The 20,384-nt window shown below is 38.5% G+C and overlaps 1 long non-coding RNA gene across 5 annotated transcripts; it reads right to left on the bottom strand.

Moving 5' to 3' along the window:
• Nucleotides 1–934: 934 nt before the first annotated feature.
• On the bottom strand, nucleotides 935–10,748 carry LOC120510716. 5 transcript variants are annotated; one of them, XR_005629566.1, is made up of 5 exons: nucleotides 10,529–10,748; nucleotides 8,482–8,539; nucleotides 3,627–3,739; nucleotides 3,208–3,331; nucleotides 935–2,710 (listed from the first exon to the last, which is right to left on the bottom strand). It is a non-coding gene; the product is annotated as an uncharacterized LOC120510716 (long non-coding RNA). The 5 variants fall into 5 exon arrangements; XR_005629564.1 differs by having other exon boundaries at nucleotides 8,499–8,539; nucleotides 10,529–10,745; XR_005629563.1 differs by lacking the exon at nucleotides 8,482–8,539 and having other exon boundaries at nucleotides 10,529–10,738.
• Between the last annotated feature and the right edge of the window lie 9,636 nt (nucleotides 10,749–20,384).

Below are 20,384 nucleotides of genomic sequence, written 5' to 3'. Positions count from 1 at the left end.
TATATCTGTAATGATAATCTATGGAAATTTTCTTGCAGTGGCAAGGAAAAGGATAATAAAAGAACTTTCATACACTTCTTCCAGTAAGAAAAATACCTGAGGATTATTTGATCTCTTTGTTCCCTTAAATCAAATAGCTGCAAACAAACAAACAAGCAAACCAACCCTGTGCCAAAAAAAAAGAAACCCAAACCTGAAAAAATGAGAAAACCACAAAAAAAAGCCAAACAAATTTTAATGAAAAATAAATAAGGGAAGAAATGTGAATTGGCAGATTCGGTTATGGAGTTCAGTGTTAAAAGGGACCATTTCAACAAATCTGGGAGAGAGGTTTAGTCATTTTCAGTCATTTTCTAAGTCTGTTCAGCTCTCAAGGTGTCCCATTCCCTTGGGGGGTGGGAGGAGCAGCAGTGAGCCACATAATATTATATCAATCCTTAATGCTTGCTTATTTCAAGCACCGATGATGAGGAATTACATGACATCAAACAGAAATGTTCGCTGCAAAAGAGAAATAAACTTTCTTTTTGAAATATTTCAATTGAAAACACTATGCAAAAACACAGATATAGCAAGTAGTAAGCCCAAAAATCTGAGATGGCAATAGCAAAAGATTCACGGTACTTCTCTGAGCCATATAATGCTGACATTTCATTTTTACAAGGCTGATGATTTTTTTTCCTATTAAAAAAATTAAGAAGTTCAGTTTTAAGAAAAATAAAATATTAAGCACTATGAAACAATAATTTTAACACCAGGTTGCAATATGTGGAATAGATTGCTTTGATCAGAAGTAAGGCAGGTGGGGGAAAAGTCAAGATGAAATACATTATTGGGAGGAAAGGATAATGAGGGCAGGGGATGAGATATATTTATTTTTTTTAATTAATTGGGTTCACCCAATGTGTACAACATGTATAGCAGGAAGTCATGAGGTTTGGTTTTTGTTGGTTTTTTTTTTTTTTTAATGAATTGGGTTCACCCAATATGTACAACATGTATAGCAGGAAGTCATGACTATTTCCACAGCTCCGCACATGGCTGTTGTTTTGGACAGGGAAAAGGCAGGGTGTGGGAGACAGTGCTCTCCCTAGTGGATCCAGAGACCGAAGAGCAAGCTCTGGCCTGTCCTGGTGCCAACAGGCATTCTCAATAAATAGAAATAGTTATAAATAGAAACTCTGTTGAATGCAGGGTCTCAAAGGCAGCTGAACATGATACTGGCCACATCACACCCATGACTGTCACTACTTTCAGAAAATGGTACCCATTGATCGTGGTTATTTGGAGAACCATGTAGGCAGACATTTGACTCATTTTGATACAGTTTGTGAAGGGTTTAGTGATCTGGAGTTACAACAGCAAGTGCAAGTGTGGTTATATCCCTGTGATAGTTAATCATAAAGGTCTCAAGCTAATGTAAGAAACTCAATGCCATGGTGACTAGGCTATATCCATCAGTTAAACTGCAGTGTGTAAACCTGGGACATGAGAAGTAATCTAGAATGTTATTATTTTATAAGAAACATATTTTGGACATATTATTATTATTATTATAATTTCAGTTATCTGAGGACCACAGCCAGCAACTCCTTGTTTCAGGAGCTCATAAACTTGGGGTGGGTGTATCTTGAATCAATCATCCAGGCAAAAAACCAAACAAAAATACAACTACAAAAAAGCCAAAGAAAACCTAGGAGGACTACAGGAGATATAAGGAAGCCAAGGAAGAGCTCAAATACCCTTTGACAACCTCTGCCAGCACGTAGTCACAATTAACATTATCCCTAAGCTGAGCAAAGGCACAGTCAAAACTGAGCACTGAGAACTGCTTAAAGGAAGTTTTGAATGATAGCAAAGGTGGAAATTGTCACACAACTTCTCAGGCAGACATTTTGATGCTGACTGAACCCTCCTTCTCACCTGAGCAGCTGCATGTTTTGCACCAATGGGTAGCCATGACAAGGGAATAAAAACCAGAGATGAAATATAGCTCCTTGCATAGCTTGTCTGCGAGGAGTCCTGGTGGGACTACAAGTCAAACATCTCTCCCAGGCCCTGGGGCACTCAGCCTCAGCTCCCACCAGGATCAAGGCAGCATCCCAGGGAACACAGAGCCAGGGCAGGAGCACCACCAAGCAGCACTTGGACCCCAGCTCATGGGTAAGGTGAGCCCTTCAACCCCATCACAACCAGGGTTACCTGTCCTCAGTGCACAGAAACACCAGGGACAAACCATTCAGGCACTGTACATCATCCCTTACCCCAAGTATAAATAGCCCTCTGTGAAAAAACATGGGAAACCAAAGGGGAAATGGTGTTGAAATAAATATAAAGTTGCATATGGGGAGATGCATTTTATCAGTAGATTTTTAAACAGATTTTTTAACATCCTCAATGAACAAACTTGTCCATTTGTAAGAATAAAAAAACATTTCCTTCTGATAAAATGTAGGTATGCAGATTAACAATGAGGTTTTCAGAATTAATAAAATGCTTTGAGGTTTAAATTAAACTTCTGCTTCTGCTACCAAAAATATTCAAAATTTATTTAGGGTTTCTGCATTTCTGTACCACAGAGACAAAACCTTGAACAGTGATGGAAGAATGAATGGAGTCGACTTTATGTGGCAGTCCAGAATACTTGTCTTCTTTATCAGTCATCTCAGGCAATGTGAGAAAATTGGTGCTGCCCCTCTACAACTGAAATCTGGGGAGAAACAATAGGGTTGCTTAATATCAAGAAAAATCCCAAAGCAATATGATCACTTAGTTCTGCTTGCAGGAGTCAGTTCTGCAGTTAATTGTTGGGTAAAGTATAAAAAAGATACAGCAGCAAAAGCTGTATTTAATTTCCAGAGGTATAGCAACCCTACTGGCTATTGTCAGGATCTCACCTCAGGTACTCCCTAAGTGGTTTGAACATGAAAGTGAAAACATTAAGGAAATAAAAGAAAAAAAAAAGAAGAAGCAGTAAATTTGTATATACAATGACAGGTTTTTTAAGCCAACCTGAACAAAAAAAATGAAAAAAAAAATAAAAAAAAGAAGAAGCAGTAAATTTGTATATACAACGACAGGTTTTTTAAGCAAAACAAGAAAGCCAACCTGAATAAAGATAAATTGAAGGGATATGCATTAGCTGAAAGAATTTAAGATGCAGAGGGATACTAAAGCAGAAACAGTAAAGTGTTTAAAAGGACTTACTTCCAACTTTAACTGTTTTCACAAAATTCTGCTGAATATCTTATGGTGACCATTAGTATTACTGCAAGATCTCAGAACGTCAGCAGGAGGTGGTTCAAAACAGACAGGGGAGTTTTCTGGATTCCTATTGAATGAAAGGATTCACAGCAGTATTTGTGAGGACCTCAATAGTGTGTTTGTCACTATTTTTGCTATCGTGAATTGGGGAATTATCTAAATTTATATTTTTGAGCCAAAATTCATAAGACAATGAAAATACTATCCAGTATTTTATAATAAATAAACAACAATAATAATTAATATAATATAATATGATACTGTAATGCATTAATTTACAGAGCATCAATTTATGCTGCATTTTTGTTATGCTGTATGGTAAAGTGTTTTTGAAACACAATTTGGAATTGATAGATGTTTACCTCATATTCTGTGTATTTCTTCAGAAACATTTGCCGTATCTTAGAAGCAGCATATCTACAATGTGATGCGGGGGTTGCTATGGTGAGTTCACATCTCTTATTTAATCCTGTACCTGAGTAAATACACATTGTAACAACCTCTGTTAAAGGTCCTATTAGTAAAGTTATGTCAGCATTTCTATGAAAAACACTTGTTTTCCTGTTATGACTTGGCCAAAAAAAAAAAGAAAGTTATTCCTAAACCAAATCCACAGAAGTCCTTTTTACTCTTCCAGTATATTTTTAGCACAGCATCAATACCTTTCTGATGTCTTCAGTCACAAAAATCAAATTAAAAAATCAATGCATTTGCTTCTACTTTTTAGTGGTTAGTATTTTGATTACAGTTATTCTGGTATTTCTCATTTAGAAAAATATTTAGGAAAATTTGGGGGTTAGTTTTCATTTCACTGTTCCAGTCGGTACAGGTAGTCATTCAGTCGGGCATTAATTACTGCACTTTTTTTACAGCCCATCTGTACTGCCAGAGTCACATAAAAACACTTCTGTATAAAGGAGAACCAGGCCCTTAGTTCTTGTACTTAATGATTCAATTTAACTAAATGGCATCAGAAGTATAACATGAAGACTCCAGTGCATTCTTTTTGAGCAATTATTTGAGTGACTTTCCAGCCTAACATTTATGAAATGAGTGCTTAGTTGGAAGTAATTGAATACTTTTATCTTCTTGGCACCTATTTACTGTCCTAATCATTTGCTTTGAAAAAGACTGAGCATGTTTCTGAGAATATTTTTCTCCATGAGCTGCCCTGTGTATATTAGGACAATTCTTGTATACACGTTTAGGTTTCCCTGATTAAATGCTTTCCTTTCATTGGCATTTTTAACAAACTTTTGTGGGAAATGTTTAAATTTGACAAAATCTCTTAAAACAGATAATATTTTTTAAGCAAAACTGCCACAAAAATGTTTTTAAATACATATTTAACTAGATTTCAATGTTCACTCAAACTGTAGGTTTTAAGGACCGGGGTGGAAAAGTCAAAATTTACCATAAAAGAACAAAATAAGTTTATCCAACTTGTCCATAAGGTCTGATTATTATCCTGGGATGTGCATGTATGCTTTCATGTTGGCCTTGTAAAAGCTGTACTTTTAGGTGAAACGCTTTCTTGTGTGCTTCATTTCAGCCAGAAGAGTGGATGATCATTTGTGAGTGGATAAACAGTGTGGCTGAACAAACACATCTTCCTCAAAAGTCAGGAAAAACATGATTGGATAGAGAAACTCAGATCATAAATGTACATCGTTAGCTGGTAACCAGAAGGGAAGGTTATTTTTGGAGAATTCACTCCAATAATCAGAAAGAGGTGTGATAGGTTTTAGATGTTGCCCTGGCATAAACCATAGAAGCTTGGTCTTTTGACAGTTTGAATTAGAGCCCTTCATATTAAATGGAGTCATAGATATCGTTGAAGTAATGTTGATGGTGTTTTGGGGAGTGGCTCCAAGTTTTACATGCTATGGTATTTGGATGTTACTGCACAACTTGTTGCTCATTTCCTGCATAGGATGGACCTCAAGCTCTACAAAACTAAATACTACAGCACTAGAAGATGAGAAATGTCCTTTCAATCTTGTGCTGTAAGGCCTTCATTCCAAAGGCAATATCTGATATTGCAGTATTAGGGTCAAAAGCAGCAACACTAAAAATTTTAGAAAATACTATTCAATAACATAAACAAACAAGTAGCAGAACATAGTGAATTTTACTTTTCTTGTGGTATGTGCCTATGAGTAGAACAGGAGTAAGGTACCAGCCTACCCATATTTCAAAAGAATTATCACTAGGACTAGTAATATTTTTTTCCTTTATTGGGATGCTGTATTCATATTTTCCATACCAATTATCTTCAGTTGTATTTAATGTACAAAGAAATCCTTCTAAGACAATAAGTCAACATATTGTTTCTTTCCCTTTCCTTCTCTTGTGCATAAAAGAACTGAAGGAAAGCAGGATTTGAATGAATGAAGTAAGTTCTACATTTAAGATTCTTTATTGCAAAATTTTCACACCCCAGAGGTGAATACTCATGTAACATCAGCAGGGTAAAGCCTGGTACCTCTGTCCATCTCGTGATAGGACACAAATGAGTTTTTCATATAAACAGTTCTAGAAAACAGCATCTCAGCTCTCTGCAGGAAACCCAAGGGCAAACAGCATGGTTCACCAGAGCAATGTGCTAGAGCCACCTCCTACCATCCCTTAGGTGGTCAGTGTGTACATGTTGGAACAGCTGACACCTCTGGCTCCCTTATGGCCATTACCTTTAGAGTACATTGAACGTACAGCCTTGAGATGATAAAAGTATAGAATAGAACACATGGAAGAGATTTTTAAAAATCTTGGTCCGTGGTTAAAAATTTGTACCAGCACGATAGCATTTGTTGTATGTATCACTTTTCTGAGTCACAATAAATTGTTTTAAGGTTATCAATACATATTCATTGCTTTTCCTTAGTAGTCCAGAACTTCTTAGTGACAGTCATTGGTGGCTAAAATTATTTGATGTTACCTTCTTTATTCTTATGACAGAAAATTTCAGGTAAAGTTAGAAACACAGATTCCAGGCCTTGGACACTGTGGAACAGGCACCCTTGGTGCATAATTTGACATGATATTCATCTGCTACTGTGAACTATTAGAACCAGAATACAAAAAACCACATGATGATTTTTATCATTATTGTCCTCATGTGTAAAGTAGAGAGAAGGGAAAAATTCATCATCTTGTCAATATTTTTAATTTCACTTTTCTATCAAGGAAATCACAACCTTGTGTAAAACAGCAGATGCTATATTACATCTTGCTAAAAAGTTCAGAGTTTGAAGGAAGAAATAAAAATATAAGTTATGTAATTAAGTAACATATAAAGAATGTTTAAGAATATTGCATTAAGTTCAGCTATCCAATTAAAAGATTAATGTTCATTAAGCATTTTATCCAATCAAAAAATTCTACAAATACTAACTGATTTTCATAAAATCATTGTGAAATGTATAGAAAGTTATTGTCACAATTTCCTTGTCATCCAAACTGAAAATTAGGTCTTAAAACATCTCTCACATTACTACCTCTGATGGATCCTGAAAATAATAGTAATAATAGTCAAGATTGTCATCTGGTCCTGACTGAGTTTGAATTTCATAGCCACCATGGACAGTTTCTCTATTCACAATTAAACCACCATTTTGCTTAAAGGCAGAGTTTTCTTCAAAGTAAATAGAAAATTTCAAAACATTGCAAAAAAGGTATAACATCTTGTTTTCCTAGAAATCTAAAAATTATCTTCATTTACAAAGTACCTGTGATTCCAAATACAGGGGTTTTATGTTTTTTTTTCTTTAATTTATCAAGAAATTGCATCTGAAAATTTAAAAGTAATTTTTTTCAGAAACTATTGTTGAAATCATTGCAGGAGATGAGAAAAGATGGGATAAGTTAGCCAGAACCTGAAAATTCTACTATGAAACCAGGTTAATATCTAAGGAATAAACCTGTGTTCCTCAAGCTCATCACAAGTCTTGTTAGAAAGCATGGTTTTACCCTTCCTCTTTTAAAGCAGATTAGTGGGTAATGTTTTGCTTATTGAAACTGAGAGAAGCAAAATTGCTGGATGCTGCAGAAATATGATTTTTTAGTATATTTCCTTTTTACAGTAAAAAATTAGGGGATGACAAGGCTACTCAGGCAGACCTTTGCCAGTAATAAGACTTTAGTCTGAATAAATATCTCGAGATTCAGCCCATGTTTCGACTTTATGATTTATTGCCCACAAACTCCAAAGCAAGTGAAAACACAGAGCAAGTAGAAGACTAAATGGCTGATGGACATTTTTAGTTTTGTTTGAATCAGGTGTCCCAGGACTTCACACACCTTAAAAGCATGACTCATCTTGTACCATATTGTTTCTATTTTACTATGGAAAATATCATTCCTACTCTGAGAAAGTTTTTTTTTGTGTCACTCAGTATACCCTCAGGTAAGATCTTTCTCCATTCAAGAGTGAAGTTTGTCACATGCAAAAATACTGCCCACAGGAGTAGGAGGAACATTGAGTCAAGTCCTTTCTGACAATTCACACCACTGGCCAGTGGTGGAGGAGAAGATGAGTGACACCACCTCAGCTATGGTCATTCCAAATTACTTTGGTTTTGGAGATAGAATGGTTGCAGAAACAGTTCTAGGAGAGAAGGAGCACTTTAGAAATTTCTTCTGCCAATTAAAATTGTTCATTGGGTGAAGGGATTCTTATCCAGAAAATGGCAGAGAAAAGGCTAAAACAGGGTCCAAGAAAGTGTAATATGTGACTGTCTTAAGAGGCACAAATTTTCCCCTCTAAGTGAAAGCATCAAACTTAGCACAGAACTGGGACATTTGAAAAAATCTCTGTTATCACTGTTCCTATTCAGGATGCTGCATGAAACTTGGTGATAGCTAGTCCAGCTGCACACATCATAAAACCTATGTTAAAAAAATCTCAGTTGTTTAGAGCTTAACATAAATCAGAACCATACTGAAACACATTCTATAGCTTGCAGTTACAGTCTCAATACAAGAAATACTTGTTTCCTCTTGCCAATATGGTGAAGCTAGAGCAGCAGATCTTTAACATCAAGCCAAATATGGACAAGAAGGAGCTCTATACACAAACACTTCTAGAAATAGAAGTATATTCATTTTCAAATAGAAAAATCATTGAGCAGTACACACAGACATTGCATCTGTACAGGAAATGGACATTTACCACCTTCATAATTACATAGGACTATAGAAAGTAAATTTCTCACTTACCACATAGCACTACTTACAATAACAAAACAAATTTTATCTTCTGAGTCTCCTTATTTTGCTGGAATGGAGGTGGGGAAAAATCCAGCTCAGTTCATCAGCATGTTTAAATAGTGTCTTTGAGAAAGGATTCAGAAGCAAATATGTACCATTGCTCTGGGCAGCTGCTCTTGTGGATTTCCAGTTAAACAAACATCTATTGCAAGGTATGTCTCGTAAAGAGGTTGTTTTCTCTAGGCTTTTTCTAGGGTCATGGTCATCATCGGGGAATTGTGGTTTTCAGATTTATGAAATTACTAGTTGATATTTGTGCACACTTGCAAAATAGTATAATGCACAATAGTGGTGTATGAATATGCAGCACATATAAGCAGAACATTAATTTCCTGTGAGAATTGTTTTTTCCAGCTTTTACTTCAAACTCTGCTAAAGAGAGTCAAGCAGAGTAAGCAACAAAACTTATACCATGTTAAACAAGTTTTAACATTTGAGGGAAAAAAATAAATGGAAACCAATGGTGACAAAATCAATATATAATATAGCTCTGTTTTAGCAATGCCTGTATATTTAAGTTCTGATTATTTTCAACAGGCAACAACAGAGTAAAGAATGAAGAGGCTTTGCAGGAATGGTGTGTGCTCATTGTGCTGGGCTCACCATCTTCCCTGCCATGTTCATTCAATCTGTTGAGCCAGGAAAATGCTTTACTGATAGGATTGGACTAAAAGAAATATTAATTGTGTACTGGAAGTCAAGAGCCACCTTTAGTACTTTGGGGATTTAAAAAAAAAAAAAAAAAAAAAAAAAAAAAAGTTAATATACTAACAGATTTTTCTCATTAAGTACCATTTTAACCAGCATGGTAAATACATTTGTTTTCAACTTCAGAAAGACAAAACTCCCCAATTTAGAGATTTGTTTTGTGAGTGCTTCTAGAACTGTGCAGATTTGCAAGGTCTCAGCTGCTGCCAAGCCTCTGTTCTCACTTCTGAGTTAGTGCTCTAAGTGGAGTGAAGTGTCTGGCTTCTCTTCTCTGATTTTTAGCAGCTGTGTTTGAATTGAAAGTGTGATTGACAATTATCTCACTTTGACAGAAGCTTGATTACTTGGGCTATGAAAAGATTCTTTATGCTGTTTTGTAATAAAGAGTTATTTTTTTATCACAGGTTTGAAGCATTAACTCTTACTTGTTATTGAACAGCCAAAACTACTATATTTTTAACTAAACCTAAAATATTAGGTACCTGTGCCTTGGTGTCTAGTTACTTCTTGGATTTTCTTATTTTGGTGAAGTTTTAGCACAGGTAAAATACAAAATCAAATTTTCTCCAAGAGTTCTAGTGAGCAAGGACTTTGATAAATTCTGTTCATTTAGGATTAAAACAGAACTAAAAGCCCAGAGTAAAGGCCCTTTGGTAGCAGTGGGGGATGAGTAATGGGAAATGTTCTTGCTGTGGACTAATCAGAGTGTAATTGCAAAAGGAACCAATCTTTCATTAATTGCAAAGGCAGTAAACTCAATCAGTCACAATGTCAAAATATTGCAGTTCAGTTGAAGAATTTTATTGAACTAATTGATTTAATTGTTTTAAGTAATGCCTTTATGAGAGTCATTATTAAGAAACATTATTCTCAATATAATTTTATGAAACATAAAAACTTTTTATGAGGCAAGTTATTTTCATTTAAAAAAAAAGGATGAGACAATGGTTTTGATTTAAAAGAGCATCTTGACTAGACTATGTTTTATTAGAAGCTACCAGTACTTGATTTTGGACATCATCATAGACAGTGTGAAGCACTTTGTAAGTAAGGCATTCTTTAGGTACGTTTAGCATAGTTTAAACAGGTCTGATGGCCTTTTCTGAGACAGAAAATTTGTTTCATCTAATCCAGAGATAATGGATCAGGGATGTCTGCTTTGTGCTTTTGCACACCCTCCCTTCACTCCTGCTTAGCCATGAGGGGACATTGTACAAGTGCTGTAATTTTCTTGCAAGTTCCAGAATTAGCAAATCCATTTAAACTGTAATAAGCAGTCCTGGCTTACCTTCCAGTACTCTGCCAGCTTATTGCCATTTGCATCTCTCTCTGCCATCTGCCAGATGTTCATGCAGCCACACAGTGAGTGGGAAAAGGACAGCACTCTGGGTTAAAACTAACCTCTTTTTTTTCCCCTCCCATATGTATATATGACTATTTGCAATCACTGGGGAAGCAAAGAGAGTGAAAACACTGATTGGGTCAGTGTGAAGTTGGCACTGCCTCTTTTAGCATCAGCATTTGCTTTTGTTGACTTAAGGGAGTTGTGGGACTACAGAATTAGCATTACTCCTATGAGGCTCAAACCCAGCTGGGATCTGTGGAGCAAGAAACAGGAACCCAGATACGTCAGCCACTAGTTCCCTTCTTCTCCCAACAGTGTTCAGGCAGAATGAAAAATTCATCTTATTGACACCAGTTCTGATGCGAAATCTCTTAAATTCAAAGCCAGATGGAAAGTGCTGCATGTAACCCTATACAAACTGCAAGTGCAATATCCTGGCTGTGTCTGTGTAATCTTTCTGTGTCTGTGACAGTGACAATAAATATTGACATCATTGCAAAGCCAAGAAAAGGGAGGGAGGTTTTCCTGCAGCCATGAACCCTTCTCGTGTTCCTAGCAATATCCCTCTGGCTATTGAGTCACAGCAAACCTGATGACGTAAGTTTTTGAGGGGGAGGTAATGTAACTTATTAGATCCAATAGCAGAAATCAGGAGGAAACAATCACAGTTCTAAATGTCCAGAGGTAGAGCTAGTTGGTCTTTCAGAAGTGGTACAAAATCAAGGAGGGAGCAGCAGTGATGGAGTTCTCATAAGACGACTTTCTTTGACTGTTATTTGTGTTCAGAATGTCACTCGACAGCCTTCCTGCCTTCAAGTTGTGCAGTCAGTGTAGCTCAGGGTTCAAAAGGCTTTGGCCAAAATGTCTTAAAAGCCTCTTGGTTGAAGTTATGCAGAAACTCACTGCAGCTGCAACATGAAAATAGGGTTGTCATTACTGTTACTTTATCACTGTTATTTTTAGCTATTACATATATGTCTCCTGAGGCTTTACCTCTCAATTGAAAACTATTACACCATAACAACATACAGGCAAGTAGTACTTTTTCTAATTCACTTTTTTTGAGGAATGAATAGCGCTTAAAACTCAGGAAATCTTAACACTGGAGGTCATGAAGGCACGTCCCCATGAAAGTCCTCTCAGGATTAGGTGTGGTACTGGAGGGAGAGGACACTGCTGGGTCAGATGCAGGCTGCCACCACACGAGGCTGCTAAACTCGGTGGATCAGTGGCTTGATCAGAGAGAGCAAAGCCTTGCAGAATTTTCACAATTTGGTCAGTGCAAAAGTATGTTTTGCATGAGGTAGCAGGAGGGATATAAAAACATGACAGTGTAATAAACATGTTTCAGCTAGTATAATAAACAGAATTTGGAGCCTTCAGAGCTGAGCCAGATTTCTCTTACAAAAGAGGAAAAGTGCATAGCCAGGCATTGTCTCATATGACAAATGATAATAATGAGCAATAACAATAACATGAATCACAGTTATAAGTCATCTGGTGATTTAATTTTTTTTTACAAACCATAAAGCATTATAGAAAGTCACTACCATGGGGTGTGGTATACTATCAAAAGAAATATTTGGAACTGATAGAGACAAAGTTTTTCTAGCTATGAAGTTTCATAAGAAAAAATTATAGGAACATGAATGTGTCACATAGAGTATGTTTTTAATCTTTTCTGCATTGCCTTTTATTTCATGTAGCTTTTTTACATCATTAAATAGCTGATAAATGGCAGACAGTTTTCCTGAGGACTTTGCATGCTCCTCTGCTGCTCAGCCTTGAATGTACTTATCCCTATGATATCCAAATGAAACAGAGATGTACTACACTCCCAGTTTTGCAGTCTGAGGGCTGTGGAGCACATAGTGGATTAAATTCAGCAAGGACTTTGCAACACCTGATCCTGAGCTGTTGTGAGTTGATGTGAAAGGTATGTTTTGGACAGACATGCACCAGCACTCAAAGTCAGTCCAGCCCATGGATCCCTTAGTGCAACAGAGGAGAACTGAAACTTTGTTAGGCTGTCACATCCCACACCAGCACATGTGTGCTTGGTGTCTTTTGAACAGATTGGGTAGATTGAACAGTGAAGAAACTTTGACTTTACAGAGCCTGAGTTGTTGAGGTGCTGATCTGCATAGCCCTGCCAGGTAGTGGCCATGCCAGATGAGACACTCTCTCCCTGGGGAAAATGTCAGTGCCTAGCACACCAGAGTGCAAGCACTGACTGCCACTCTGGTGCCTAAACTCTCCATGAATGTTGCCTTAGAGGTGTGTTTAATAAGGAGGAAAAGTCTGCAGCAGAACCAAGAATTAAGGTGGTTTTTTTTCCTGGATGAACTGCAGGACCCCTGGGGAGAACTCTGAGAGTACAGCATATTGCTCTCACTGCCAGAAGAATTTAATGGGCTCAGACTCTGCTGGGCCAGAAATGTATTGGCTTCACCTCTCTGTGATTGATTTTAATAAATGGGAAATTGTTGTAAGGTGACAACACCCATATGTCTCCAAAGGCGTGCTTTTACCCTTGTGTGAAGATAAACTTTTTTAAGACTCATATCTCATTGTGAGTGCTTCTAAGGGGCTGACTTTGTTTTCAGGGTCTGAGAAAGGTTGTTAAGTGGTGTAAAGAATTATGTACTGTTCAGACAGCACAAAGAGTAATACTGGTCTCCCACAAAGTCTGCTAATGAAAGAGGAATTTGGTTTTAAATGCACCTTGTTTACATTAACATCTTTTTACTTTTATAAACAGAATTGTAGTATTACTGGTAAAACTTAGTTTTCAGTATCTTTCTTTTTATGTTTTATAAAACTTGTGCCTCTCTGCTTCCAAGGAGAACTTGTTTCTCTCTTCTCATATGCCCATTAGGTTGCTGTAGACAGCAGTAATATCCCTACCTGTCCTTTTTCCTGCAGATAACTCCTTCAACCTTACCTTGTATGCCTTGCACTCCACCACCATCTTGTTGTACTCCTTCCTTGGCAGAGCAAAAGTCAAAATTGCTTGATGAAGGAGAATAATCTCTTCCACACCTTTGACCTGGTTGCTGTGCTCCAGCTAATACAATCCAGATGGTTTCATGAGAAGTCTTCAGGCCTTCACTCTGTGACCATGGGTTTAGGAGCCATGATGGCCAGGCCTTGCACCCCAGCACATCATCCTGCACATACAGAGACATTTGACAACTGTACACTACTAAGCAAATATAGGCTCCTCTGGCTCACTAAACATGAACAAAAATGAATGTATATGTTCCATGTGTTCCCTGTTGAATAATGAACAGTGAGCTCTTCCCAGCCTGTGTGACTGGGAGTGTGCTTATCTCACAGTAGATAACTGCAGAGACAAGCTATAGTGGACACGACTGGTCATGCAGTGGGACAGGCACCGGGCCCCAGTGAAGGAGGATCCATAAGCACACCGGTCTAGCATGTAATCCTGCTGGAAACCTTTCCTTACAGCTGAAAGGCCTCAGTGAGAGGTGGCAGAGAGGTAGAAACCACCCAGATGGAATGTTCTGGCAGGTTGGATCTGATCTGAACCAGTTCTGATGAATTGTTTGGAATTTAGCAAGCCATTTTTGCAGCTGCTGCAAAAATTAACGTCCTAAAATAAGAATGGAGATCAAAATATTAAACTAAGTTTAACTCCTTTTCTTTCTGGACCTGCATGTTCTCCAGATCTTAAAAGAAGCAGAGGTTCCAAAGACATGCCTAATATGATGTTCCTAGAGCTCCTGAGTCTCAGCACCTCTCAATGCCCAAATCATAGGTGGCAAACCAGTGGTACATTTGAGAGCCCAAATCACTTGCTCATGTTTGGGCAGAACATGGCAGCAGCTATGAGAAACCCCAGGCACTCTGTAGCCAGCTGAAAATGCAGTTCTCTACCCTTAGCAAAAGGCAGAGTGAAAAGAGACTGGATAAATTGCAATAAGACTTCTCATATAAATCAGTACAGAAAGGGATATAATAGCTCAATATTACTCAGCTACTATATTTTTTAAACCATAAAATCATAGTTTTATACTCCATAATATGCTGCAGTGCCAATTTACTACTTTAATGAATTCATCATTCTTTTGCCATGCAGCTTTGTTTGCTCAGTTTCATTCCATGTACAGCATGGACAATATGCTCTTTCTAGTACACAGGGACATTTTTTGAGAAAACAGTAGACACAGGCTGGTAGTGAAAATATTCAGGTACCCCCTGTTTTGCTCAGGCTATGCTTGAAGCCAGGAGTAATTGTCCTGATAGTGCAAGATATTCCCAGATGTATTCTGGAAGTAATGGAGGGGGGAAGCCACTGAAGTAATTTTTTTAAGTGAAGATGTAGAACAGAAGGCATGGGGTAAAAATCTAGAGGATGTTTTACCTCTGTTCCTGACATCATTAAAATAGAAAGCAGACAAAAAATTATGTCGCAAATTCTTCTTTGAAATAGTATGAGTAATACTTTATACCCTTCCCAGAGCCTAGACTCATACTGCAAGCCTTTAAGCAGCAATCTGAAGTGCATTAAAGAAGCTAGCTAGTGACCATAAGCCCCTTCTAGGAGGTTTGAATCATTTTCAGAGACATTCCTCTCTCCTTCTATTGAGATTATACAGACACAGAGGTAAATTGCTTCCATTCTTAGTCATTGCAGTGAATTGCCTTTTGCTAGGTGTTATGAACCTTCAGTTTTCCTTTTTGCTTAAAATATTGGGTAGCAATAAATACATTCTGCAGTGACAGGAATCATTTCAACAGGGAGAGGTAGAAATGTCAGAAAGGAAAAATCCTGTGTTGCCTGCAGTCACACTGAATATTATAAGCACACTAAGTCAAAAAGTACAGTAGAAAAGCAGTTAATAGATAGCAAATTATAGACATGACTCTGAAACTTGTGTTTGTTATTAGGAATCCTATTTCATAAAATTAATCACATGAGTGTTATTTAATACTTTTCTTTAGCTCTTCCTCTTAGTTCACTATAACCAATTGCAAATGCAGCTTTTCATTTGCCCTTTGAAGCTCATTATTGCCAGAGAGACTGAAATAAACTTGGGGATAAGAAGAAATTCTGGTTTTGGAAAGGAAACACAGGATGTTGCAATCTTTTTCAGAACACGCCAGTTATTCTGCTACACATAGCTTAATACATTTACCAACTATCCTCAGTTTTGTTTTGCAAAATTTGTGAATATTAATATTTTTAAAGAGCACTTTGGGTTCTTTTGTGGGTAGTTATGTATTTACATATGTATGTGTGAAGACAAAAACCCTTAAGCCAAAACCTGTCCACTTTCTTCAGCAAATCTCTTGAAGAAGTCAGTGGACTATTGAATTCCTCAGTAAGTCCTTTTTATAACTTCTTTCTGGCACATGGAGTGTTGTTTGCCTAATGTCTGGCCATGTCTCACCTAAATGCATTCCTACCATCAGTATTTTTGAGAGCATCTTTAATATCTTTGTGTCTGTGCCTGTGGCACTAAGCAGTTTCACAGACTCATCAAAACACTGATTGTAAGAGACTCGTGGAGAGCAGCTGCTGCAGCCTCCTCCACAAGGAGCAGCTGACACAAACACCAGACCATCTCAGACTTGACTTTGTCTCTTAAATCCTCAAAACCTTCAAGGACAGTGGCTCTGCAGCCTCTGCTCCCTCACCAACCTGTCCCAAATTTGCACTACCATTCTCCTCATGTCCAATCTGAACCTCCCACACTCTGGTGGCTTCTGCCCCATGTCTGGGCTTCCTGGCCCAACTGAGAAGAATCTGCCTCTATAATCTTTGTAACTACCCTTCAAGTAGCTGTAGCTTGCCCTTTATCTTCCCCCAGCTTAAACAAACATCCCTCTCCAAATCTCCTATTTTGAAAAATTCAAATGTTTCTGTCCAGCTGAAATCATGAAGCACCTTGAATTTTCAGGATCTGAATGAGAATTCAGGTTGCTTGAGGTGCAGGAGGTATCACTGTCCCTCTTGGCCTTACACTTTAAAAAAACTAAGAAAAAACTCGAATCTTTAATGGGTACTTCTAAGGGTAAAATACAGCAAGAATCAAATAATACTGACAAGATCCCTGCAAAAAGCTTCCTAACCCTTTTATGGAGGAGTTTGGACCTTTGTATACATGGGTATGTAGGGTCAGGTGCTTTGAATGCAGCTGGCTTATCATGACCAGGATTACTTTTACTTGTAGTGTATTAGCATAGAGCAGACAGCCACAACAAAATTGCAAAATACACTTTCGTTTGCCCTGCACACTGTCTCAGTGCCAATGACAATGAATACAGAGTGAAAACTAAACACAGAGCTACAACAAAACCTCCTTCAACTTCAGAAGATAGTATTTGAACAAGAAGCAAACACAGACAGATAAAGGCTCTTGTGTCAAGAGGAAAGTATCATGAGTCAGAGAGCAGCAATTACTACAAAACAGGAAAATGTTAATGAAACATTTAACACAACCTCAAGCTCCATGAAAACAAGGCCAAAATGCAGGGGGTTAAAGTGTTTATTATTTTGGTAAAAAATATCTCCAGCGTATTTAGTGAATCTCATTTCATGCTGTAAAGCCTTTTTGTTACCCTAGGCTCCAGCCACAAGGGCAGCACCACAGCCCTGACCTGTGTTGCCCAAGCCCTGACCCTGGAGGCTGACCACCAGCTGCATGGGGGGCAAAATCTGGGGCAGAGGCAGGCAGCAGAAGATGCTGAACTTCCCCCAGCAGTGTTTCCCATATTTGGGGAATCCCAAGCACCAAGCTCTGGGCCAGCACCTCCAATTCATACAACCAGACCCTCTCTGATAACTCTTTGGCTCAAACAAGGGCTCTAAGCAATAGGCTGAGAGGTTTTGTGCCCTAAAGAGCATAATAGTCTTCAGAAAATAGAAGCTGTTGTGTGGCAAATGTGGGAGGCTGTGCCTGGGGGGAAAAGGATCACTGAGCCTTTTATAATGGCACTGCCACCACTGCCAGCTCTAGGTTCTGCCAAAAACCTCTGTTCTGGAAACACCCTTCTAGTTCTTGAAGACTCTGGAAATACACACTTATAGCTACAGAAGTTTGTTCCTGATTCCTCTGTTCAGGAAATGTGGCCTCAGTCCCCAGATCTGCTGTGCCTGGACATTTCTCCTGTCAACAATGGTAGGTATTACTGCAGCAGTTTTCTCTATAAGACATAAGGTATCCAAAAGGCACCAGGAGAGAAAAATGTAACATCTACCCAATATGATAATTTTAACTGCAGTTAATCTGGCTTCCTCAGAGAAAGGGTAAACAGGGGTCTGGGTTGGGTAAACACTCCCTGGTGAGCTTCAGGGTGCTCCATAGGCACTGAGGTGACTAACAGAGCTTGTAGTATGATCCCACAAATTAACAAAGAAGAGCTTTACTTAGTATCTTTTGGTGGAAAAGTAACCAAGAGTACAGTTGGCCTTTTTTTGAATGTAAGTGGATCTACTCTGACTGCATGACTCTGTGGCAGAGACATGTCACACATTTTAGTATGTGACAAAGCTAGTTCCAGCTACAAGAGGCAAGGGTGGACATCACAATGTTGTGCTTTCTTTTGTTCACTGTTTCCAGCATTCTAATAGAGAATTTAATCCCATTCTTTGTCAGAAACCAAAAAGAAAATATTTGGGCTTTTTCTTTGAACTCTTGCATGACCTCAAGCAATACTAGCAAATACAAAGTTTTCTTTACAAACAGTGAAATCAGCCAAGCTGAAGACAAAACAGAAAGAGTCTTGAGTTAGCATGTGCCTCCCTTCAGTGGGAAGATTGGACACTGACATTTGTGCTGTGCTGAAAGGCTTTCCTGATGAAAATTAAGCAGTGCTTTTCCAGTTAGGTATAGGCAGAAAGAACTGGCAGAGTCAAAAAAACCTGTGTTAAGAAACAGTGTTAGCTGGCTCTTCTCTGCAGAAAAAAAATTGCCTACAGGTAAGTGAATGGTTTCTGCCAGCTCCAGCTCCCTGCACACCTTGCCTGGTATTTTTGAGGCATCTGGTGCTGGGACAGGGGCACTGCCGAGCACCATCAACCCTGACAAATCCATCCCCCCATACGCTGAGGAAAGATCCACCCAACTAACATGATGTGGTTACAGAGAGAATTGTGCCACACTGCTTGACTCAGTGGGAATCAGAGATAGACGTGGATATTTGTGGTATTTGAAAAGGAAATTACCTCTAATCTTGACTATTATATATTTAATCAGGTTCAAAAAAATGTATCAGCAGTCATTTTCACAGCTGCTGCTGATTTGTTAGTACACTATCTCCAAATCTCCCTGCTGTTTTCTTTATGGTTTGCAGTCTTATTTTCCTTTGTTTAAAGAAATGTTTTTCTCTCCCCTATTGTTAAGTGAAACAAGCCACATGATCAACAGAGCAACAAGAGGCTGTCCATACCCACAGCCCTGTCAAGTGTGCAAAGCAAACAGGCTCAAGCAGAGCACAGCTGCCTGCCCCAGCTCCCCTGGCAGCTCTGCTCCCCTACCCTAGCAATGGCATAGGACAGCTTGGTGCCAAACTTCTGCTGAGAACTGCCTTAATACATTAAGGACCCCTATTCTTGGTCATATGCCTTAGAGGGAAAGCCTGTTTCCCTCATTAGATCAACAGATGAAATGAAAAACATAGGGAGCTTTCAGACTCAAAGTCCATTCAACCAAACTAGGCCCAAAAATTTGTTCATTTTTCCAGCTATGTTTAAATCAAGATAGGACCTCTGGCTCCAAACCTTGCACCTCCTAATCTTTGGATTGCACTGCTTTTGGCATCGGATGCATGACTGGCCTTACAATCAGTTGTCTTTTCATGGGAATGCAAAACTGAGGGAGACAGAGCTTATTTTTGTTAAACCATTTGTCTGAGTCTATATTGGAACTCAGAATTCTTTTTTTTTGCAGGGGGGAACTCTGAAACCAGCACAGCATAGCCGGTGCTGGCAGCAAGCAAGCAGAAGGCCTGGTCACACTGGAGCAGGGTTGGGTTCCCACAGGTTGTCACCCAGCCTGAGCTAAAGCAGTCTGAGTGCTCCACAGGAAACTCTAAGAATTAAAAATTACATCCCCTCACTTGCCCTCCTGCCTTCACAGTGAGACCAGTCTGAGGGCTTTAATCACAAAGCCTACATGGGTGGGAGGGCTGGAGGGTTGTAGGTTTTAATCATGGTCATTAGGTAATTGGATAAAATTCTGCAGTAAATTCTGAAGTATTACAGGCACATCACAGATAATTAAATACTTCTTCACAGGCCTATATTGCCATTAAATGAATAACATTTGTCACTGGACATATATCTCCTCAGCTAAAATTACACTAAATATTTCAACTGGGAAACTAAGGCACAGGTCAAACAGCCCCTTTGAAAGCACACACTTCAGTCCAGACAGGCAGTGCAAGATGTAGCTCTGTTGTCACAGAGATAAGAACAGTGTGGGATCAAACAGGTATTTCTTCCAGAACTTATTTTTCAGGCTCTTTATTATTGTGCTACTGCAAGATTAATGCAGGCACATTATTCAAAAACCCAGACTGTCAAATGAAAGTGTGATCAAGCTTGGGTGGCGTGTTCTGGGGAGAAGCATTTTGAAATAGCGCTCAGCTCAGAGAGCAAATAGCTCCGGTAACTGAGATGTTTGCCCTCAGTGTGCTCCAATAAACTGATTTACCTTTCTTCTTTTTTTTCCCCGTTTTTTTAAGAGCTGACGCAAGTTTGTCAAAGGGAGTTGTTGGGTGTAGCAGCTGTTGATTGGTTTATCCCATACACTCCCATTTGTCTTTAAAT

The sequence above is a fragment of the Passer montanus genome, unplaced genomic scaffold (genome assembly GCF_014805655.1).
Source record: "Passer montanus isolate IOZ18808 unplaced genomic scaffold, ASM1480565v1 scaffold6, whole genome shotgun sequence".
In the NCBI taxonomy this organism is placed as follows: Eukaryota; Metazoa; Chordata; class Aves; order Passeriformes; family Passeridae; genus Passer; species Passer montanus.
This window is presented reverse-complemented; position numbering and strand designations above follow the sequence as displayed.